The 25546-nt window shown below is 37.1% G+C and overlaps 1 protein-coding gene across 7 annotated transcripts in view; it reads left to right on the forward strand.

Annotated features, from left to right (window-relative positions):
- The window catches only part of ZNF521 (zinc finger protein 521), a 275012-nt gene that overhangs the window by 119109 nt on the left and 130357 nt on the right, over positions 1-25546 (forward strand). The window lies entirely within an intron of this gene.

Raw genomic sequence — 25546 nt, forward strand, 5'->3', positions numbered from 1 at the left:
CGTCACCGCGAGTTGAAATCCCCAGCTATGACTTGTGTGTATGGCAGAGAGATAATGACATAAAAGTAGGATGCTATGGGCCAACATGCTGGCTTGGAGTAAATTAAAAAGAATATATATATTTGTGGATAACAAATTGGGTAGGGGTGGCTTTATAATACCATGTTGTCAACACTCACTGTTTCTCTTTGTCTTCTGGGTGGTGAGCAAAATATTTTGCACAACAGGATTTTTTAAAAGCTCCTACATTTATCAAGCGCCACATGCCCAATGTTCCATTTCAAGGCATCCCCTTAAATATCCCCGAGTCTTCACTCCTAGGGTTTGGGTTTCAAAATTAAAGTGTTTTTTTTTTTTTCTTAGTTTAAGAGTGGTTTCATGCCTTCTTTGCCATAATGAGTATGAAAAGTAAGTTCATTTACAACGAAATAGTTTTATGTCACCAGTCCTTGAAGCTGAGCAGAAGATGGCTCATTTTATTATAATTTCTTTATGCTTTATCACCCGGTTTCTAAGAGTTCTTTCCACTTCCCTACCTGCCCCTATTTGGAGGTCCATCCAAATGAAAACCCCAGGGAGATCCATCTCCCTTCAGTTTGGGGTCACTGCATTTTCCTTATCTTGTCTCAGCACTCATACCCTCTTGGAGGCCCCCCTGCATGTCTCCGCAGATAGCCATCAGTCAGCTGGTAGGGGAGAGCTGGGAAGACTGACACAGAGCCCATACTCCTGAAATGTGGCATCTGCGTGACAGGCAAGCTCCCAAACTTTGAAGCTGCTTTCCTTTTTCTCCTTCCAAGTAAATCTGCACCTTTCTCGCATTTAAATAAATGAAGTCCTTTCAAACTGATGAAGACAGCTGGAAGAGCATAGTTTTGGTAATGGCTGCTGGCTCATGTGTTGGATCAAGTAGTTTCTTTTGGTAGTTCTAATCAGATGAAATGAATAATTTTTTCCAACTTTTTGTTTCAAACATGCTTAAACCTATAGACAAGCTGAAGGAATAACACAGTGAACGTGTGTGTTTTGTGTATCCATATCACAGATTTACCGGATATGAACATTTTGTCATATTTTTCTCTCTCTGCAACCTTTTTATTAACCTGAACCACATGAGAGTAAGTTTCAGACATCATGATTTTCCTAAGAAGAAGGACATTTTCCCATTTAACCATAATATTATTAGTTAAGGCAATTAACGAAATCAGTTAAAGAAATTAAATAGATCTATAATGTCTTCTATAAGATGTCCATATTCATGGACATTTGCCCAATTGTCCCCCAAATGTCTTATTTTTAAAATGCTTATGGACAAGAATTTTAGAAAAACATTTATGCAGAAAATTACTTCTCTCCCCCCCTTTTTTATTTTGCTATGCTTAACATATAGAGAGGAGTTTGTATATTCATGTTTAATTTAAATGGTGCATAAAATTGTTTTGAAATGACTGCATTCGTGTGTGTGTGTGTGTGCGTGTGTGTATGTGATTGTGGTGGTGTGTTCGCTTAAAATCAAGCAAAATTGGGCTCTTGTTTCTTAGTAGATTGTGGAAAGGCATGTGCCTGTTTCTTCTTCTCTGTTCCTGGCTTATGTTTTCTGATGTTCCTAAATTGCTATATATTATTACACCACTTGAGGTGAGATTTATTTTTTAAATGAAGGAGGACATATGGATAGTCTTTACATGTTAATTTGGTTAGAGTTACTTGCTTAGAGAACTTATCATTAAGGGGTGGTCAAGTTTTTAATACTAATACCTAAAATCTTCATGATGAAGTCTAACTATATCCTGCACTTAAATAGAATAATGCAAAAGATATTTTTAAAAGTACTTCTTAATTGTAATTCTTTTTTTAAGATTTTATTTATTTATTTATTTATTTATTTGGGTGAGGTGGGGCAGAGGGAGAGAATCTCAAGCAGACTCTGCGCTGAGCCTGGAGCCTGACACTGGGCTCGATCCCACAGCCCTGAGATCATGACCTGAGCCAAAATCAAGAGTCAGACCGACTAAGCCATCCAGACACCCTTAATTGTAATTTTTACAATAGTGTTTTTTAAACGCCTAGATACCAAGGCTTAAAAGTGACTCTTTACACAGAAGGGTACCTCCTTATTAAGGCTGATTAATAGGAGCTTGTAGCACTGTCCTTAACTGACCAGATATTAGGATTCAGTTGTACATATTTCCTTTGTGCTTCAAAAGTTCACTAATTTGTTTAACATTTTCATCATTGTTATTATTTTTTCTTCATTACAATATTTAAATCATAAAATTTCATGTGCTCACTTCCTTTCTGATAGTCTCCGCACTTAAAAATGTACAATGGGCCATATCATTTGGACTTGACATAGAAAATTATCTAAACATACGTGGAATTTTGCAAAAAGGAGCCCCAAAATAATGCATTAGCAAGAAAAAGACATAGAGTAAAAATTAATTTGTTTACTTTCTCTGTTAGTCAAGTTAAGCTTCTGTGACTTCTCCTGTGTATTGTGTAAATTTTTTACCACGTAGGTAAAAGAGAAGTTATTATGTAAGCCTTTGCCGAAAGACAGGTATGCTGTGTGGGAATGAATTTTATCACAAAAAGAAGTACAGCATGTATGTCTCCTGACTTCGAAGTCCCAGGCAGGAATGAAGGACTTAGCACTGTGGGTGGTATTTTCATCTCTTCTTCTTGCTGCGGATTGAGACTTCAGAAGAGAAAAGAAGACCATAGGACATAATAAAACCCGGATACACAGATATTGTCAAGAACAAGATTAGATTTTTTTCTGGACTTGACTTGTGATCACATAAGGGTATTGGTAGACACTGGAATGAGTATTTCAAAGACTGAAAAGAATGCTTTTTGGCCGAGACTAGATTACCTATTTAAAAGGGATTTAGATATAATCTAGGGAAGGATAAGTACTGGATAAACGCATGCGATCCAAGAAATGGATGAAAGACAAGGCACGTGACACTTACGGAAAGATAATAGTAGGTAGCTGTCATGTAATGGAGAAATTTGGAATTGAAGACAAAAGATCTGAATGTGAACCCCCCTTTTCTTCTGCATAATGCTTTCTGAATTTGTGAACATGTTTTCTTTGTGCCACAATCCTTTAATTATCAATCTAAATTTGCTATGGAGTCTTTGTTTTGAATAAAATATTTGGGGGAACCTATTCATTTCCCTTTGGCTCTCAGAGATCAAGTATGATATACATTTATGCCTACCCTCCGATACCTACAATGATTCCATAAATGGTGGAGATAAACTAACACAAGAATGCTGGCTATCTAGATTTTTTCCCTACACGAAACACCTCGCAGAGTTACTGACATTTACTGTGTGTTGAATAAATGTTAGTTCTTCTTCTGGGGTTCATTGACACTGGCCCAGCCTGGTCAGGTTCTGCCCCATTTGGACCTTAACATGTTTTCTTACGATGACATTAGAAGCATGTGTCCTTCTGCTTCCATTTCTCCAGGATGTCTAATAGGCGGGTTTCTTCAAGGGGTTATTTATTCACATTTCAGCTCACACCATCCCCGCCAGTCCATTGAAATTGCTCTTGCAGGGGTTTCCAATTGTGTCCGTGTTGCTGGATGCTCGCACAGTGCCACAGAATCAGAACCAGAAGGGACTCTGGAGACCATCTGATTAAGCTGCCTCATTTTACAGGCGGCAAAACAGGCCCAGATAAATTGAGTTCTAAGATGACACAGCTAGTAACTGGTAGACAAGGAGCTCTGAGAATCCGGCTCTCTAACTCCAGGTTCAAGATTCTCTTTTCATAAATCCACTGGACTTTCCTCTAGCTGCTGTCTCATCCGTATTCTTTTCATAAAATCCTCTCTGTATTGCTGTCTTACTTTCTGTTGTCATTCCCTTCTTCGACCCACTGCAAGGGATCATCTGCTTCCATCACTTTACTGCAGCTGACTTTTTAAAGGTCTCTGTTGATCTAATTGACCAATGCAATGCTTTTTTTTCCCCCCTTAAAGAGAACTTATCCTAGTTTACGTATTATTCTACTTCTCACTATTGGCTATTTCTTCTTTATCAAACCTCTGCTTTCCCTCCTGGTTCCCCTCATAGAGTGAACTGTAGCCTACTTCCTCTGTCTGCTCCTACAAGTTTGTGCCCTGTTGCAACTCTCATTCTGCATACCCCCTCCATGTGGCCTCATCCACTCCTGTGGCTCTGGCTACCACATTTTATGGATGACTCTCCAAATGCTATCTCCCAAATGCAGGAGGGAACTTACAGGGGCTGATGGAAATATTCCCTATCTTGATTGTGGTAGTGGTTACATGACTGTATGCATTTGTTAATACTCACCAGATGTAAACTTAGTGAATTTTCATATGTGAATTACCTCTCAATGAAACTGATTTTAAAAAGGGTATCTATGACTTCCACCTTTCCACTGATATTCAGACCCATGCACACAGTTGCCTGCTGGAGATATTCACTCACGTGTTTCCATACACTTGCAACTCAGTGGGACCAAAACTGAACTCATCATCCTTTTCTCTGAACCTGCTTCTTTTCTTATATTTTCTATTTCACTGTGGAGCCACTGATTTTCTTATCTCCCTTTTCTCCACATCCAGTTAGTCATCAAGTGATCTCTGTTTCAGCTCATATATATTTCTTAAATCAATCCCCTCCTCTCCATCCCCTTCCCACATTTGTAATTCAATCTCTGATCCGATCTCTCACTAGACTACTGAAGCAGCCTCCTAATTGTTCCCTTGGACTTTAGGCTTATCATTTTCAAATCCATCTCCACAAAGCTGCCAGAACAATCTATCTAAAACACAAATCTGAATAGCATGTCCCTCCCTATTTGAAACATTTTAAGTGCTCTGTACTTCCATCCTTATAGGATACTATAATATCCTTTTATTGTGAAATATAATGACTCTTCAGGTTCTGGCCCCTGATAAATTTCCCCTTCCTTTTCTTACCTTTCACCTTATTCCATAGTTGAAAACACTTTAATTAACCTGCAGGTGACACACTGCTTCTGTGTCTCATTAAGACTGCCCTGTCTCTTCTACCCGATAATCTTCCTCCTCCTGACTGCCCTCCACCTTCTATAAGGCTGTCCAACTTACCCTCTATTTGGAGATCAACTACTCTAGAAGTCCTTCTATGACCCTGACTTCCCACCACAAACATCTCTCCTCCCCTTGAATGCTCGTGGATACAATATGTCATAAAGATATTAAAATTGTCACATTGTTTTATAATTACATCTTTACCTTTCTCTTCCTATGAATTCCTCAGGGCAAGAATTTACTTAATCTCGTATTTCTAATACCCATGACAGTGCCAGGCTCACAGTAGGCAAATGCCTTTGTGGATGGGTGTCGTGGAGCTGTGTCTGGCTGGTGGCTCGCCCAGAGCCTTTTCCCATGCGTGGCAGTATGGCAGGACACTTGGCCACCTCGCTTTTTTTTCATGCAGGAGCCACCTGCTACAGTGACGGAAACCTAGAAGGTATTGGATAAATGTGTGTTCTTGTTCTGAGTGTGTTAACTACAAGATCACTATCCACACTTTCTTACCCCATTTGGACTCCGAACGTTCCATCGCCATCGATGTTGTGTCAGTCCACTGTTACTATCCTACTCCACTTTAGGGCCTAATTTCCCAGAGAAGTTGTAGTTGGTCTCACCAAGGTGGCCGGTGGTTTCCAGGTTCCAAAGAAAGCCTTTCTGTCTCCATCATTCCTATGGCACGAGGCAGAGTAGATAGCTCTTTCCTTGACATACACCTCTGAGTTCATGGCATTTGCTCTCTAGTTTTCCTCCTACTTTTGCCTTTGGAAGTTTTTCCTCCCATGCCTATTCTAAAAGTGCAGAGATTCTTTGAGGTTCATCCTTGGCCCTCCTTTTCTTCTCTGTCTACTCTCTCAGTAGGCCTCTCATCTCTTCATGTGGCTGTAACTGTCTCCATGCTAAGATTTCCCAAATTTCTATTCATAGCCTAGACCTCCTCTTAGTTCCAGATTATTGTGTGCTATTGACAGCTTGACTTTTCCATTTGCATCTCTTTTAGATATTTGAAGTGTAATGAGTACAGTCTAAACTCTTGATTCTCTCTCCTAAAATCTGTTCTTTTTCCAGACTTCCATCATTTGAGTAAATGGAGCCACCCCACATCCAAATCATTCAAGCAAGAAACCAGGGAATTGTTCCTGATTCCTCCCTTTTCCTCATTCCCCATATCTGATCTATTAATAAGCACTGGATCTCTTGATTCTGCCTTTAACAAGTATCCCACCCACATCTTTCCATCGCCAAAGCCATCATCATGGTCTGGGCCACAGTCCTCACCTGGATACTGTGGTGGTTTCCTAATGGATCCCTCTCCATCTTCTACCTGCTTCCAACCCATTCTTCATGCCACTCTGTCCTGAAGACATGTAAATTACATGGAGTCACTTAACATTCTTCAGAGACTTCCCATGTCACTCAAATACAAGCCCAACCCCTCTCCAGTTTATGAGGCCACATGCTGTCCAGCTGTAGCCGGCTGCTCTCAGCTTGCCTAGGTGGTTCCTCACACACTGTGCCCGGCCTCCCGGCCTCCTGAGTGGGGATCTCCTTCTGAGGCTTCCCACGAGCCGCTTGTTCACCGGGGCTACTCTTCTGAGTCAGCCTGTCTGCACCTTTCTCATCTGTCAGATGGGCCTCTCCCCAAAATCTTCCTGAAGTTAGTCTCCTCCTTAGGATCTCCTTTTAAAATTATAATTTTTTTTTACTTCTTTATTTCCTTCTTCCTCTTTCTCACCTCTGAAAACCCAACATGCTTGTCATAAGGTCTCAGTCAATATCAGTTGAATAGAGGAACCTATTATAAGTACTTCGAAGTGACAAAAATAGTATATACTCCCATCTCCAGACATATATGCATGTGTATCTCATAACTAATACAGAGAGAGAGAGAGAAGTTTCCCCAAAAGTGCTTACGTGCTTTAAAGTCAGTTGTGATCTAAAAATATTAAAATAAGCTAAAAGGCCTGAAGCTTCTAACAGTTCAAAAATCATCTTCAATGTGAAGGTCAGTTGTGAACGTCTTGAAGTCAATATTCTTTCTTTATGGTTCGTATACTGAAAATGGCAGTATGGACATGGTGGTAATTCAGAACCCACTCAACTTCCACAGTTCTGTTTTATGTATTAAAAATTTCCATACAAGGATGGATTTTAAGCTTTTATATTTCAAATTGCCGATACTAAGTTTTGCTAAGAGCAAAAATTAGGTAAGCTCCTTCTAGGTAAATAATATTTTTAAATTAAGTAGAAAATTTACATGACCAAATAAATTTGTAAGATTCAGGATGTTCTTGAAATAGAGTGAGTTGCTTTGCCAAGTTCAGTCTGCTTTCCGATTTATTGGTGTGGTGTTCAATATTGGTTTGGCAGCCACAGTATACTGGTACAGGGAGTTAGTGACCCCTGGCATAAATATCAGGGTGTGGAACATGGAAGAACCTGCCTCATATCCACTCTCTGTCCCTAGTCCCATGCTTACCTGCATTGATCATTGACCCATACATTAAACTTGCTGCCACTATCATCCCCACATTTTCTGTACTTATTTCCAGTTCTGGGTTTTTTTGCTGATGTGCTCCATATGGTTCCGATGCCTTTTTAGAACATACGAAATCCAGAAAGAGGAATGTTTCTGTATACAAGCGTGAATCTTGAATTGCACATAATATTTGTTCTTTGAGTACTAAGCCAAAAGAGTGTGGAGTCCTCCTATGTCGTGGCAGAATTCTATTTAGGAGAAGTATTTTACATTTTGGCTTAAATGGTATTGAGGTAGGAATTAGTAAATACTCAAGATGGTTTTGAATAATGAAAGAAAATCAAGAGCTACGTTCTGGATCTCTTATTACAATATTGCTCCACTCACCACATAATATAGATGCAATTTTCTATTAGCTGTACTTTGTCTTCCTAGAAAATTCCCCTAAAACTGCCAAACACTTTTAAAAAAAAGTCTCAATAGCCAGTTCCGTATTTATACTTTCTGTTTTCACCTTTCCACATTTTTTTCCATGAAGGTTCTATTCTTAATCTGCCCTTCTCTTCCCCCACCCTCATTTCCTATTACTTATTTCCTATTCATTATTACCCCATACAGATGACTAAAATATCACATTTCAAATGTCGACCTTCTTATGAGGCCCCGTCTTGGATTTTCAGCTACCTGTCTGACATTATCAGTTATGCATTCTGCTAGCCCTTTGACCAAAACAAATCATAATTTCTTTTGCCCCCTGGTTTTCCACAGTGTTCCATCTTTCTCCTAATCATTGTGGTCTGAAACCTTGTTTGTATTTCCCATATCTTCTCTGTTCTTCCAAACTTTTGGGTCGACCACTCTCGAGCTGCTGTATTTTCTCTGCTGTTTGCATCTCTTGCAGTCTCTGTCCAGCCCCACGCCTGTCATTGTACACCCACTGCTCTCCTTCACGCCCTGCCTATTACAAAGGAAGTCCTAACCAATTTAGAAGTTCAGGTTCACACGAATCGCATTCTCTGGCCACAATACAAATCCATGATACATGAAAAAGTTATCTTTTTAAAAACCTCCATAAATAGAAAAATTAAAACCACACATGGAACAAAGGGGGCCATAAAAAGAGAAACTAAAAGTACTTAGAACTGAAAGAAAGCTATATTGCAAAACCTGTGAGATGGAAACAAAGCAACACTTAGAGGAAAACACTGTTATAACATAAGAATACCTGCTAGCGGGTCGCCTGGGTGGCTCAGTTGGTTAAGCATCTGCCTTCAGCTCAGGTCATGGTCCCAGGGTCCTGGGATCAAGCCACACAGGGATGCCTGGGTGGCTCAGTTGGTTAAGCATCTGCCTTCGGCTCAGGTCATGGTCCCAGGGTCCTGGGATCAAGCCACACAGGGATGCCTGGGTGGCTCAATTCTCCCTCTCCCTCTGCTGCTCCCCCTGCTTGTGCTCTCTCTCTGTCAAATAAATAAATAAAAATCTTTAAAAAAAGAAAGAATACGTGTTAGAAAAAAATACATATTAGAAAATTTAAAAAGGCATGATATCCAGGGGCTAAACATCCAGCTTCAGACATTGGGAACAGAACAGCAAAACAAGCCCATGAAAATATAAAAGAGAGGAAGATAATAAAGCAAAGAGCAAAGGTAATGAAATAGAAAACTGACAACAAGGAGGCCAAGAAACTAAAAAAAACCACTTCTATGACAAGACTAACAAAATTTATAAACTTCTGGTGAAATTAATCAAGTTAAAAAATAATGATAAGATTAATAATGAAAGGGGAGCTATAACATCATATGGGCAGAAGTTTAAAAGATACTAGGAGAGCCAGAGACATTACACATACCACAGTGACTGAAATAAAAATGAATGCAAAATTCCTTATTTCCCAAGAATGGAGAGCCACTGGAACTCTCTTACTCTACTAGTGGCAATATAATTTTTTACAAGCGCTTTAAAAATACTGCTGGGCAGTATATACTAAAGTTTAATACTAGCCGACTCTATGACCCACAAATTCTACTCCGAGGTCTGTATCTAAGAGATATGAGTGCAAATGTTTACCACAGGTTATGAACAGGAATATTTTTAGTGGATTTTACATATATGCTTCAAGCTAGAGTCAATCAAAATGTCTTTCAAAATAAAATGAATAAATACATTCATATAATGGTATGAACTCATTCTGTTCCCACAGTGGAATACTACATAGCAATAAAGGGGAATGAACTACTGTTATATAACAATCTCAGCAACTCATATACACAATGTTGAAAAAAAGGAACTAGGCACCTACTACTACATGACTCCATTCATATAAAGTGTAAGACTAGGCAACACTAATCAGTGGTAATCAAAGTCAGAATAGTTACCTCTGGGATGGCGTGAAGTAGGAAGGGGCAAAAGGGATTCTTCTGGGTGCTAGAAATGTTCCATATCTTGATATCTATGTGGTGATTACACTGTTATATACATATGTAAAATTTCATCAAGCAGTATCCTTAAGATTACAGTTTAGGATGTATATATATGTGTGTGTGTGTGTGTGTGTGTGTGTGTGTGTGTGTGTATATATGCTATTTCTTAATTTTAAATTTTATTTTAAAAAGTCCAAAATGCACAAGATAAAAAAATAAGAGAATATTCTGAATAATTTTGTATTAATAGCCAGATAAATGTGATTATATGGAAATGGTCCTAGAATTGTATGTTACCAAAGCTGGCTCAAGATAAAAAAGAAAGAAGTAGAATGATTCCATAAACACTAAAGAGTTTAATAGATTGTTGAAAACCTTCCTATAAAGAAAATACCAGAACATACACATAATTCCAAAGCAGTGCCAGAAAATACAAAAAGAAGGGACACTCCATTTAATAAGTCCAGTATAATCTCAGTATTAAAATCAGACAAAGACAGTAAAAGAAAAATTTAGGCAATTTTACAATAAAAAAAATTTTTTTTAAAGATTTTATTTATTTATTTGAGAGAGAGAGTGAGAGAGAGAAAGAGCACAAGAGGGGGGAGCAGGAGAGGGAGAAGCAGACTCCCCGCTGAGCAGGGAGCCCGATGCGGGACTCGATCCCAGGACTCCAGGATCATGACCTGAGCCAAAGGCAGTCGCTTAACCAACTGAGCCACCCAGGCGCCCTTACAATAAAAAATTTTAAAGAACATATTAACGAACTAAATCCACTATGTTAAAAGATTTTATACTGTATTAAAATGGTTTTATTACAAGAATGCAAGGTGGGCTCAATCTCAATAAATTAATTGATTGAATTTACCACAGCAGTTTAAAGGAGACAAATTATATGTTTATCTCAAGAGTTGCAGAAAAATCTAAGTTCAACATATTTTCATGATTAAAAAAGAACACTTGGAACGGACAGGGATTTTCTTACCCTAATAAATGAGTATTTGAAATATTATTTTTGGCAAGCATAATAATTAGTGCAGAAGTTTCAATGCAATTATTAGTTTAAAATAATCATGTTTAACTCGTTCATGGACAAGAAGACTCAATACTGTAAAGTTATCAAATATCCCTAATTTGATCTGTAAATTATAGCTCCTGCAATGGAAACTTCAACAGGTTTTAAAATGTATTTTTTTTATGTTCTTACTTTTTGGAACTGGACAAGCAGATTCAAAAATGTATATGAAAGAATGAAAGGTGAAGAATAGTAAAGATTCTCTTGAAGGGAAAGAACAAGCAGGGGAGGATTTGTCTTACTATGCAGGCGATTTATAATAAACCTGTAGCAATTTGGATCTTGTGGGATTAGCCCACAGAACAAAATAAAGGTTCTCCAAGAGATATTAGACACATAAAAACTCAACATAGATTATAGCTATTTTTGCACATAAATGAGGGAATAGATGGAGTATTCAATTCATTATCCATATGGAAAAAATAAAATAGAATACTCACATGTGTAAAAAGGTGTGAAAGACAAAACTCTAAATCTTTTAGAAAAAAATATAAAGAATATTTTTATGACCTTGGGTTGGGAATGATATCTCAAGTAATGCCCAGACAGTATAAAATCACAAATAAAATATCACAAATGATATGCTCATCTACCTTAAAAATAATAAATTGCTTACTAAAAGTTACTATAGAGTGAGCAAAACTGAAAGCTATGAAATGATAAAACATTTATAACACACATAGCTGGGAAAACTATTAATTTCCTATATATGTAGAAAACAGCCACAAATCAATAAGAAAACACAAACCAACAAATTAATATGGGAAATTAACATGAAATGGCATTTCACAAATAGGAAACATGAAGACTCAGTATTTATCTAATACTAATAATATGGGAAATGCAGGGCGCCTGGGTGGCTCAGTCGGTTAAGCGACTGCCTTCGGCTCAGGTCATGATCCCAGGGTCCTGGGATCAAGTCCCATATCGGGCTCCCTGCTCTGCGGGGAGCCTGCTTCTCCCTCTCCCCCTCCCCCTGCTTGTGTTCCCTCTCTCGCTGTGTCTCTCTCTGTCAAATAAATAAATAAAATCTTAAAAAAAAAATAATATGGGAAATGCAAATTCAGTTAGAGAATAATGGGTTGTCTGTAAAGAACACAGGAAGCTAAGTTGGGCACACAGGTGTTTGTTTAATCATTACTCTTTATGTATTATTTACGGTATAAATTCTCTTTGTAAGCATTTAATATTTAACATGAACATCAAAACTAATCAGAACCATAAGTATACAATCAGTATCACCTTAAATAAAAGATAATATCAAACTTAGACAATTAATACCAAATAATGTTTTAAAAATTCTAGCTATAGACTTGTACCTACAAAAAGCTGAGAGCCTGAAGCCTGTTCTTTTGTTGTTACCAGAAGATTTATTAAGCATTGTAGAGGTATTAAAGACATATTAGCATCTCAGTGAGACTTTTTTCCTTTGTGTAATCAGAAAGAACGGTATCTGTACATTCCTGTTAAGGTGGTACGTATCTCACACTTTGGGGAACATTAGCCTATGGCATTAACTTTTTATTCCTCATTTGGTACTTCAACTTAAGATAACAGATTTATTAATTTCCTGCTATGTACAAGATGTTAGGCTATCAGGTTTGTGAAGAGGATGAGCATTATATGAGTATGGGCTCTTGAATACACATCTTTCTCCCCAGTATGGCCCCCTGAAGGTGTATAGTTTACCAGGGAAGATTAATATATAACAATAAATATATCTGGGATATGTGCCGTAATAGAAGTAGTAGCGAACTGCTAAAGTAGTTCAGAAGAGGAGCAAATAACAAGTTAGCTTTGCAGATGTCTGTGTGAAGAGCAAACAAATTGGAAGAAGTTCCAAAGCAAAAGTCCTGAGGCAGCAGTGTGCCTGGCTAGCTCAAGGAACAGCAAGGGGCCAGCATGGCAGGACCACAGAGAGCCGGAGAGGACGGAGGCAGGGCTTGGCTTGGTATTCTCCATATTTCTCCTGAGAGTTCCTTACACAGGAGAGGTTCCTAGTAAACACTTGTAAATAATTGAAACCTGGCGATTAAAAAGAACAGAAAAAAGAAACAAAGAAGGAACCATTTCTCTGAGAACTAAATGGTGATACAGTTTCTTCCGACTACACATAAATAGAACATAAGACTTCTCATGAGTATGTAACTTTCTATGCAATTCATATCAGACAGAGATTGAATGGCAGGTGAAATCCTGTAAGGAATCCCCATATCAAGGCACATGATTTATTTTATTGAATTAAACATTCTATGACACAAACCATTCTTCAACTAAGTCTGAAAATTTTTTGTTATTCAGAGCTTGCCACTCTAGGTATAGGGAGTTTAAACTTATGCCACATAATATAGTAGAAGAAAATATTGTGCTTAGAAGAAAAAAAAAAGGAGTACAAATAACAGTTGATAGAACCATTTGTGTCATCTAACTAGTCCTTCCTAAGCTTCAGTTCCTTCACTGTCAGCATGGGCATAATCCATACTTTGCCTACTTTATAGGGTTATTGTGAAGAGCAAATGGTATATGTATATATGAAAGTCCTTAGCAAACATGAAGCACCCAGCAAATGTTGCATATGGTACATCACTTCTGTAATATCTGGGCATAAGTCTACACCTATCCCCGTGTATGCACACATTCATATAATTTATATATGAAATGTTTTCAGTTAACTTGTAATCTAGAATCATTTCATCTAATGCTAAGTCTATGGATTATTTGGTCAAAATGCATCAAAATAAGTCATCATGTTTCCACAAAGTTGGGGAAATAGAAAAGAGTAATAAAATATTAAAACAAACCTAGAAGCAATGAAGACCAAAGAATAAACAGAGCGTAACAAACACAAAGATAAAAATATCACTTTATTTGCTTGAGGTCAGAGATCATGTCAGGTGACAGTAAATACAAAAGGTAGAAAAAACATGTAAATAGATGAATTTATAGGTAGAAAAAGCAATTATAGATAAGAAATGGAAGATTTTCAATAGTATTGTTGGGTTGAAACATCATGGAGAACAAGGGAACAAAAAAAGTATTGGGGAAATAATATATAAGAAAACTAAAAATTATAAATGAAAGGCATACTAAGTGAATCCCAAAATGAGACATTTTCCCCCTATGCTCAAGAAGCAAGTGAATAGTTTGAAAAGCAGTTAATTTTAAAAAGCCATTATTTGTTTGCCTGAAACTCACTGGCAATGTTCTCTAGGGATCAAATATATTTACATTCCGAAGAAAGGAAAATGGTGAAAATTTTGTGGGGCGTTTTTTTTTTTTTTTTTGGACAGGACTTGTAATTTAGATGTATAACCCCTTATTTTTAGAATAGAATGCTATATTTAAAAATCACTAATAAGTAAGTGATTGAGAGAGGTTTCCAAAGCACAGATGCACCATGATTTAGAAATCAAAGTACTGATAAACCTAACTTGACAAAGTCTGATGTTAATATTTTCATTTTAAGATAAGTCTAAGGATCATCTCGGGTATTTTATAAGTTAGGCTAGCAGTAAGGAAGCAAAATGAGCTGTAATAAAATTTCTTGATAAATACATGCCCAGAAATACAGAATTTAATTATGAACAGGGACCACATATTTAACAAAGATCATTCCTTAAAAAAAAAAAGTAAAGGTTGGAGCAGAAAGCAAAGAGGCAGGGTAGACGGGAGGCAGGACTAAATGAATAAATGAGGTAGCTGGCAGAAAGCCCTCTAAGCTTAATGTCTAGACCTACTAGGATTGGAAAATCAACATTGTTTTGGTGGAAGACAGATCCTTTCAGCGCCATAAGGGGTCTGGATTGATACCATTTTGTTAGACCAAATTTAAATAATTTGAAAACAGACCTTCCATAACAGGCTATACTATTTGGATCAATTTGTGTCTAGTGCATTCATTCATTCTACAGTTACTGAGTTTCAAACCTGTCACAGGCATTGTGCATAGGCACTGGGCTCACAATGACGAACAGATAAGTATTATTTCATGTTTCTCTTGGCAAAGAATTAAACCTCCAAAAAGCAAATACACCCTCAGATAGTGAATCATATATGTATTAAGATGGTGAGGAGTTGGCAGGATTAGAAATAGGAATATTCTCAAAGGTCTAGTAAGGATATTCAACAATAAAATTCTAAAATGTCTTTTAAAATAATGACTGATTTATCACCTGGACTGTTGAGGAACATCTAAAAAAATTACGGTGCTTGCCTTGCGCAGATTCTATAAAAAATGTCGGATTTGATATTATAATCCTTTTCCTAGCACTTTTCCCCTCATACTCTTTACTGTGGGGCAGTGTTCTCATGGAGCAGAAGTCCTGTTGAGGAAGGGCCCCATATTTTCTCAGGTTATATTCTTGGACATTTTTTATATGGGAAGTCTGTAGCTTTGTAAAATATATTATCAATAAGGATTATGCAGAGCTTTTTAAAGTCTATAGTTTAATCTTTCTGGGATAATCTGAAGGGGGACTGGAAGGTCTTATGTGGTTGTGTGATGCAGAATGTAGGTATGTTTGGTGGCAACAATCTGGTTCCCTCCAATAAATTTCTCTGAAAACACTTACTCTTGGGTATACTTACAAAAAGCCCAGATCAATTCACTTCTGTATACTTCATGCACTCCTTCACAAATAACCCGTTAGGCAGTGCACTGAGTACTGGAGCTAAAGGAGAAGTAAGACATTGTTCCTTAAATGACAGGAAGCCTTGGAATGTAATGCGAATAGATGTTTTGAATATAACACAGTAAATTCCATGCTGAAAGAATACACTGGGAAGTGAGCACTCACAAAGAAGGCAGGAACTAGCAGTGGAGAGGTGGCTCTATAAAGGAGACCCCGTGGTCCAGTGCTAAGAGGAGCCACAGGTTTGAAGCACAATGGAGAGCCACCTGGGTAAGAATCGGCGATTCCTTTTGGTAATGTGCCACCCCACCGTAGAGGGGTGGCTGTGTTTATGGCAGTCTGGAGTTTGAGGCTTGCTATGCTGGTCATTTTCTGCGCATTCCACGCAAGGATACTTCATCTCTCTGGACCTCACTCATTGTCTATGACGAAGAAATTGAGATAGATGACCTCACTCGTCCCTTTCGGTTCTAGAACTGCAACTCTGTCTAAGCTTGTACTAGCACCTTTGAAAATATAAAGAATATGGGGACATTTCATTCTTTTATTTTAAAAGATGTTTTTTGGAATGATGCATGAGGAAGAGTTTTATATATCCTAATAAACTCAGTTAAAACAGGGGGTTAAAAGAACCCAGCCACTTTTTACGTTTATATATGTTGTAGCTGCACAGCAGGATTTAGAATAGGTAAAGTCAAGGAAACACACCTCCATCCTAAAAAACTTAGTGCCAAAGAGTACAAACAACAAAACACCCACAGTGTTGCGAGGGTGTAATTGCTAACAAGCTTTATGGAGCAGGTGGGGTTTTAGAAGCAATTTGAAGGAGAAGAGAAAGGTGGTGTGACATGCCTCAGTAGGAAAGCTGTTCAAGTGGAAGGGATGGACAAGAGAAGGCAGAACGCAAAATGAAAACAGGGTGAAAGGGAGAACCAAAAAAAAAGAAGAAGAAGATGAAGAGCCAAGAGAAGGAGGACAGGAGGTAAGATGCTTCAATGGAATTAAGCGTAATAAAGGACCAGGTAATTTGGGCACATACAGGGTAATTGAAATAACCCAAATAAGACAGAGACATTCTGTAGATAAGAGAGACACAAAACTGCCAGAACATGAGGTAAGCCTTTGAGAGAAGAATAGCTAGAAGGATAGATTAGGGAAATCTAAACAAAGGAGAATAACCAGGACTCCACAGGAGCCTTCATCTGAAGGGAAGTGGGAAGAAGCAAAGATTTTTATTGTACAATGAACCAGTATGACTCATTCACACATTAATTTATTGTGTGGAAAGAGTCATGTTATAAATTGTGGTGAATACAAGACGGATAAGACAGAACCCTCCACCTACCCTTAAAGAGCTTACAGTCCTTGAGGAGAAAAATCAGTTTTATTGAAATAATTCTGATACAACATGTAATGAATTCTAAGAAGAATCAAAAAGAAACTTTTATGATTTAATATTAGATAACAACTCCTCTCTATGTTATCCTTTTGATATTTATGGCGAGTCTTTAGTAAATGGTACTAGTACTCATTAAGTATTAACAAACCTGTCTACGTTCTCAACTTGCCTAGGGCAGAAGTTATATACTTAAGAAAATGTTTCTTAATAGATCCCAAAATATTTTTTCTCCCTCACAAAACTTTCTCCAGGTTTATGGTAGGATTGTAAATCATATTACTAACCTCCAACATTGGATCGCTGTGGACATATGATGCAGTTTGATGGTGTTGCAACATACTACTTAATGTTCCTATTTCTTCATCTCTCTAGCTTGGTGTCTCTGATATCCACCAGCCACAGCTCCTCATTCTGACAATAGTGAGACAGAAGGGAGTTCTAAGATTTTTAAGGTGAAAACAATCAGTATATTGTTGGAATAATTGATGGGAAAAATAGACCATAATTTGGTGTAAGGCAAGGATTTCGACTCCTTCCTTTCCTCCTCTCATTTATGTTTATAAAAATTAATGATTTAAACTCTAATTCCCCCACTCCCAATTTCTTAGCTTTCTGGATGATATGAATGTATACAAATAGTCAGTATAGGAAGTTAACCCAAATCTACTATGAATCATAAATCCCTTCAAACTAGGAACTAACAGTATATTATAACCAGTGGTAACTAGAAGCAAATTCCTATCCTAACTCAGAAAGAATCAACACATGCTTCCAGTGATTTTTTTTTTTTAACATTTACTACAGCGTCAATTTAGTCTGTGTTATTCAGCCTCTTCTAACTGACTGATTTCTGGTACAGTGTAGGGTGGTAGAGAAGTTTTCAGGCAGAAATAGTCAAGTCGTAGGTAGCAGCTTAGGAATGAAGGTGCTGGATGTGGGATGCCTCACTAGTCCATTGGATAGCCAATAAATGAAATGTATTGACTGCCCATTTTATGGACAACACTATAGGAGATTGATTCAGGTACATTTACTATGGCATAGAATAAACAGCAACTGAACACATCCTATTAAATGAGATCGTCTAGATGAAGATCTCTTACCCGGAGGGTCTCAGTGACCTGTGTAGTGGAGGAAATAAGCTAGGTCTCTTGGAAGAGCCTCCAAATTCAGAATCAGGACAAATCAGAGGAGTGGAGACGAATAAGCCTAAGAAAGCATCTCTCTCCATGAGAAAAACTTAGGCCCAAATTCATGGCAATTACTCCATTTTGACACTGGGTTTTGTTTTTTAGTGAGTACTAGCCAGAATTTTGTGGTTGGTTGTTTTTTGGTTTTTTTTTTAATCTCAATTATTTTCTAGTTTTTGACTATTGATGATACTATTGAAAATAAGATATTGTAAATTACAAAGATATTTTATCTAATATTCAAAAAGAACCCAAGAAAAGCAGGAAAAAACTGGTTGGGCTTTTTTACCCCCTGATTTCAAAGCTAATGGTAGCTTAAATGTATATCTTTATGGAGTTTTGGATTTATTTGTAAAAACTAAGTATGTTAAAATAAATACTGTTTTCTTTTCAGATTCCAAGGGGCCTATGCAGAGTTTGTCTAAAGTTAAAAGGAAAAATTGCAACTTAGTCATTTAAAAAAAGAATCTTCTTCTTACTAGATTTTTGTCTGTCTCCTCTTTTTTCCTTCCCAGTCAGTTGGCCAGAGCAATCTTACTTAGTCCCGCTTCTGTTCGGAATTGCCTTCCTCATTCCACCAAATACCCCACAGAGTGTGAACCCTTGCCTGGCACATAGCAGGCACTTTGTAACTCAGTTTTGACTTCAGGGAAAATGTTCCCATTTTTAGACCTCAGATAAAGTCTTTCCTCTCCCAGGGAATTTTTCCTCCCATCTGATGTGTCTTAGCAGTCTTCTCTTTGCCATACATTGATGGGCACTTGGTCTTGAACTGCTTTTCCATGCTATTTTGGCAGAATACTTATATAACAGTTTAATATTTGTGTGTGTTCTTTCCCCATTTATATTGTAACTCCTTGAATTTAGGAATCATGTTTAATATCTCTTGGTTACTGAGCTCTTAGCACAAAGGGCTATGTGGTCTTGAATCTCAGGACATTAACCACATCTGTAAGACAATAGTGTCCTTCTTTTAACTACCATGAGAGCACACAACAGATAACCCATGCTGGTGTTTTTCAGTGAATTACTTGGACAAACTTTTCCTCATTAGTAGCTTCCATTACATTTCACTTATTTTTTTCCCCTCTCTGTTCTGACTTATTTTCATACAAATTCAGAATTACTTGGAAGATATCCAAACTAAATTAGTAAAATGTCTGAACTACTGAGTATTTGTAGAAAGCTGTAGGTTTATTATTTTCACTCACACATAATATTCATTTGCTTGCCAACAAAATACTGCCAAGTAAGGGGCTACTGATCTTAAATATAAGTCTCACTTGTAATTAATATATTCGTTCTCAGAATGGTATTGCTATAGTCCTTGAAAACAGCTTTTTTTTTTTTTTTCCTAGCTAGGTTGTACCTTATTACATGCTCTATCTTATTCTTTTTTCCCCACCCCCCAACCCTGTCACCAATTCCTGATATTCTTCATGCTATTAATTTTTAAACCTTTATTTAATAAACATTTGTTTAACCTTTGTTAATTGCCATAAAATTTAAATTAGTGAATTCTAGTTTGAAGAAATTTTAATATGGTTTCAAAGTCCACATGACAGAGTGAGAATTTAAAAAAAAAGTGAGAATTAATCTTTGACAAGCAACTTTGTTGTGTCAGACAGTTTATATAGTATTCCATTCCGTCTCCATAATAACCTGTCAAGTAAAGAGTAATAAAGGTAGTTACTGTTTAATGCAGGCATGCTACATGGTAGGCATGGTACTAAGCACTTTTATATAGTTCTCACTTGCTTCTCACATCAACTCTTAACACGTAAGTTTTATTAGTTTTAATTTACAGGGAAGGGTACTAAGACTCAGGGTCATTAAATGATTTGTCACAAAGCTAAATGATGAAGCCACGAAATAGCAACAAATTGCAAAAAGAAGATTCTAAAGTTGCTTCCCTACTAAGACTCCTGGATATGTTTGGAGTGGATATTTTATAGCATCGTTGATGCTATAAACATCCTGATTTCAGAGGGTCCTGACTGAGTCTGGGACTGATTCTTCCTTGATGACCAGGGCCTGCGTTTGGGACTGGTGACATGGAGGGGGCTGAGGGCTGTGGGACATCCTTGAGAAATGATGCTGTAACATCATGCTTTGCTGCTCCAAACATATAATGACGATAGATAAAATAATAGATAACCAAATGGACATAGTCATATTCAAAACAGTTCTCCATCTTTGAGGTCCAGAAACCACATTTCAAAAGTGGGTAGGACTGAAGCCAGGATTCTGCTGGATTCTACTCCCGAAGTGGTAATTAGATTTAATCTCTGTGGGACAAAACTAAACCTGCTACTTAAAGCAGGGCAGGGGAGAAACGTCATTGTTTACAATAGGAGACTGGAAAAAAAATTCTGTTGTTGATCCATACCTGGTATTAGGACTTTTCAGCTGGAGAGTTAAAGGGATAGGAAGAAAGATATAGTTTTATGACTTAAAACTGAATTAGCCATATGCTGGCTCTGCGATTCGACTAGCAATGTCCTCTCTATCCCTGTAGCACATCAGACGTACAGGAAATGCCTCATGAGACCTCGCCTGGTCTAGGAGTCTGAGATAGGCTGGTAGAAACAATGGCAAAACTATTAGCAAGGGAAGAATGGACACATAGAAAAAGAAAACCTTTCACTACAAAGGGCTTCAAACCAAGATTCCAAAATATGTGAATGAATCTAATGCTAGTAAAGCAGCAAAACAAAACAAAACAAAACAAAACTAAAACTAAAAAACAAAAGCCACAAACAAACAAAAATGCCAGTGGTTATGATACCAAGATTTTACTCCCGAGGAAATTAATTAAATGGACCAGTCTGACAAAGGCTTTGAAATAAGTATGTTTAGAAGCTCAGAAAGATAAATGAAGGTATGATTTCTACTAAAAGGAGTGACAAATTATGAAGTAAATCCAAGCATAAACAAAGCAAGAGCACACGTGTTTAAAATTAGAAATGAAGAATAGTCATTGAAATAAAAGTTTCAGTAGACAGGGTAAACTCTGGAGACTAGTGAAGAGAGAACTCGTGGTTTGTAAGAGTACAGAGAATCACCTAGATCAAAGCAGAGGGACAAACTGACTTCTAAAATATGCATGAAATATGGTTAAGATACATGGAGGCAAAATCCAGACACTCCAATCTTGCCTAATTGGAGTTCCAGTAGAAATGAATGGAGGGTGTGTGAGAAACACATGGAAACTGAAGAAAACTGAAGCAAATAATAGCTGAAAATTTTCAGGATTGGAGACATATGTAAGCTCTCAGATTGAAATTTCAGTATTGAGCAGGACTAATCAACAAAAATATATGGTTAAGAATATGGCAATAAGGGTGCCTGGGTGGCTCAGATGGTTAAGCGTCTGCCTTCGGCTCAGGTCATGATCCCAGCGTCCTGGGATTGAGTCCCGCATCGGGCTCCCTGCTCCTTGGGAGCCTGCTTCTCCCTCTGCCTCTTTCTCTGTCTCTCATGAATAAATAAATAAAATCTTTAAAAAAAAAAAAAAAAAAGAATATGGCAATAAAATCTCAGGACACTGAGAAAAAAGAGAAAATCTTGAAGTCCAGTAGTGGATTTTGGAAGCCAGTTCCACCCTCTGGATTATGGTCAAGGGCCTGGTACTGGAAGCTTATGTTGAAGGTGGCCAGGGACATTTTTCTTACTCTGATACCATCCCTGGCATTGTCAAAGACCAAAGAACTACACAACTGTAAGGAAAACCTTCTTTCAAAATGTACCTAAAATGCCACTGTAAATTTACCTGCAAATAATCACAGTATAAACTGTGTTAAAACCCAGTAGGTGGGAGGTAGGGGGAATACTGGACTTAGTTACGGTATTCACAATCCGAATGAATCAGTACATGTCACTTCATCTGTAAGTGAGGATAATAATCCCTCCTTTATCAGCTCTCACAGTTTTGTTGCAAGTGAATTTTATGCATATGAGCTCTTTATAGACTTTACAGACAATTGTAGGAAACTGTTATTTCTTTATGATAGACATGAATGTAAGCTATGGTTTTTTGACCTCTTAGAGTTTATATATTATATTTACAAAAAGCAAGTTAACAAGAAAAACCCTCACAAAAAATACCAAAAAAAATTTGCAAAGCTGTTTGTAACAACTCATCACAAATCATTTTGGGTATACATCAAGTATGGGGGTTTAAAATGAACCAAAGGGATGGGTTTAATCAGGTTATGTTTAGTGTTTTTAAAAAATGACATATTATGAATTATTCTATTCATTTATTCCCACTTTTTATTATGAAAATATTTAAGCATGTACCTAGGCTTAATAATTGTTAACATTTAACCACATTTACTTTATCTGTATATGATTATATTTTTTCCTGAATATTTGGAGGTAAATGCCATTTCACCCCTAAATATCCAGTATGCATCTCCTAACAAAAAGGATGTTTATTCACATAACCATAATACCATTGTCACATCTAAGAAAGTTAACAGTAGTAATTACCTAATATTATTTTATAACCAGCTAAAATTCAGATTTCCTCAATTTCCCCAAAAACCTTTTTTTTGCTGTTTTCTCCCCAAATCAGAATCCACACATTACATTTACACACACACTACATTTATTAGTTGTCCTTTTAGTCTTTTTCACCTGAGAACAATCTCTCCACCTTCCCCCCGCTCCGCTCTGTGACATTGGCTCTTTGAAGATAATAGGCCAAGAATAGTTTTGATTGGTGATGAAGAATATTTTGGATTTGTGTACTTCCCCCCGCCCTTCAGGGGACTGCTTATTCCTCTGTCCCTGCATTTCCTGAAAACTGGACTGTTTGTCTAAAAGCTTGATTAAGGGGCGCCTGGGTGGCTCAGTTGGTTGTGCGGCTGCCTTTGGCTCGGGTCATGATCCTGGGGTCCTGGGATCAAGCCCTGCATCGGGCTCCCTGCTCGGTGGGGAGCCTGCTTCTCCTTCTCCCTCTAATGCTTCCCCTGCTTGTGCTCTCTCACTCTCTCTGTCAAATAAATAGATAAAGTCTTTTAAAAAAATAAATAAAAATAAAAGCTTGATTCGATTCAGGTATACATTTTAGATGAGAGTACTTTATTATGATGTATTATACTCCATATTGCATCACACTGAGAGACACATAATGCCAGGCGATTTTATTAGTAGTAATATTAAGCTAAGTAGTCTGGTTGCAGTGATTACCACCAGATAAATCCACTGCAAAGGTACATCTTTCTCTTTGTAGTTATTAAAGGATAAAAATTGAGTATCTCCAGAATAACCTTTCTCTTAAGAGTTTTTAGCATCCATTAATGAGTATCCTGGGCTCCTTTATTTGGTATTGCAAAATGGTGGATTTCTAATTCTGTCATCCCTTCTACTGTGAGTCTCTCATAAAGAACTTTTCCTCATCAAATAGGCATGAACTACATTTCCTCCTAAAAAAGCTTAGTGCTTCTGTGCCTTTAATTACTAATTTTCAGAATAAGGGATTTATGTAATAGTCACTTCCAATGGTGGCAACTAAGATTTTTTTTCCTTTTCTGGTTTTGAGGCTTACTTATGAACTCAGTGACTTTTTTTATAGTCAGTTTTTTTATAGTTAGATTTTTTTGTTTAAAAAAATCAAAGCAATTTATAACTGCAAAGTGTATATTATTTTTTGCTTGATGAAGCTCAATGTGAAGCCTAAGTCCTAATGGAATGTAGTTTGAGGGGGGAGGGGATAATCAGAAAAATGTTTTTTTAAAGTATACATTATTAAAGATCCTAATCATTTTTTTTTTAATTTATGAGATGCTCTTTTCTGAAAGTCTCTGAGTACCTTAACCAGAGTATAACTGAAAACAAGAATGTCAAAAAGGCACATTTAAATTGTTCTCAAAATCAATCAAAAATAATGAGGTGCTGGGAAAAAGTTGTATCCTTGATAATTACATCTATCAGTATCAGAAAACAAAAGAGAACAATCAGGAAATGACAACCCCACTCCCAAGTAGCACATTAAAAAAGGCTAATGAAAAAAAGTCTCTTTTAGAAATTGTACTAAATTAGCATTTCAAGTAAATTGACAACTTAAGCGTTGATAAAGGCCAATCTGGGGCCCAAACAATGGAAGTTCTGTTTTTACTGTTATATGCTTTTAGAAGAAATGATCTCACTTGACTTTTTTGTTGTTGTTGTCTTCTATATAAATGGAAGTAATTGTCCTAAGGGAGGTGACAGTCCTCCTGTACTCCTTAAGGGTCAGGACAACCCTGGAGTATTGTGCTTAATTTGGGGTTCTATTTCTTAAAAGGTTGACCTGGAAGAGAGTAACCAGGATGGTGAAAATTGTTCAAAGCGTTTCTTATAGCATCCCTCTATTCTCAGTCTGAAAAAGGGTTAATGTAATTTCATATTAGACAAGGGATCCAACCTGTTCTTTATTGCTCTAGAGCCTAGAGTTAGGACCAATGACTGAAAGTAGCAGAAAAGCAGATTTGGGTCTAGAATTAGGAAGAAGTCCTTTACAAACTCAGCTGTACAGAGCTGGAGTGGATTTACCTCCAAGGGAATGAGCTCCCCAAAGCCAACCAGCACCGTTCAGAGGTTATAATCCCTTTACTTAAAGTAATGGTGTATGGGTGGGCAGGGGTCTCTCACATATTTTTAATATTTCTATAATTATAATAAGGATGCTTTAAAGGTCATTTCAAATTACTTTGTAAAAAAAGAAATAGAAGGTAAAAATGAATTTTATATCATGGCTTTAAAAAAGAACACCTTAACACATCCCAATTTACATGTCATTGCTTTGTATTTGGGAAATGTGGGCTGTGTGCAGAGGCAAAGTTCAAACTACAGCATTTTAAGATCATGGTACATTGTTTTTGATGACATAAAATTCTTATTTCATTCAGCCCCCAATTTAGGAGGCTGAATTTATAAGTCATACACTTATAAATAAGTGTATGACTTTGTTAGTAAGAATAGAACATAACGTTTTAGGCACTGTCTTAAGAGTAGAATTAGTATTTGAATTATCAACAGTGACAAAAGCATTTTCTTTCAATGATAAAAGAAAACTTCCGTACGTAGATCTTCAAATATGTCAGTTCATTTTGAAGGTAGTAGTAAGTGCTGGTATTTTTTTATTTTGGCTTGTCAAGTGATTTTATTCTTTATTATTAGACCAGGAGAAAAAAAGTCCTAGTATATTCCACCAACATATTCATCAGTCATCATTTTTGGAGACAGTTTTCGACATATTGTATGTTTTACTGTGCTAACAAGAGAAAAGACTAGCCATT

The sequence above is a fragment of the Mirounga angustirostris genome, unplaced genomic scaffold (genome assembly GCF_029215605.1).
Source record: "Mirounga angustirostris isolate CCGP_5_RB_7025 unplaced genomic scaffold, mMirAng1.0.hap1 SCAF_14, whole genome shotgun sequence".
Lineage (NCBI taxonomy): Eukaryota > Metazoa > Chordata > Mammalia > Carnivora > Phocidae > Mirounga > Mirounga angustirostris.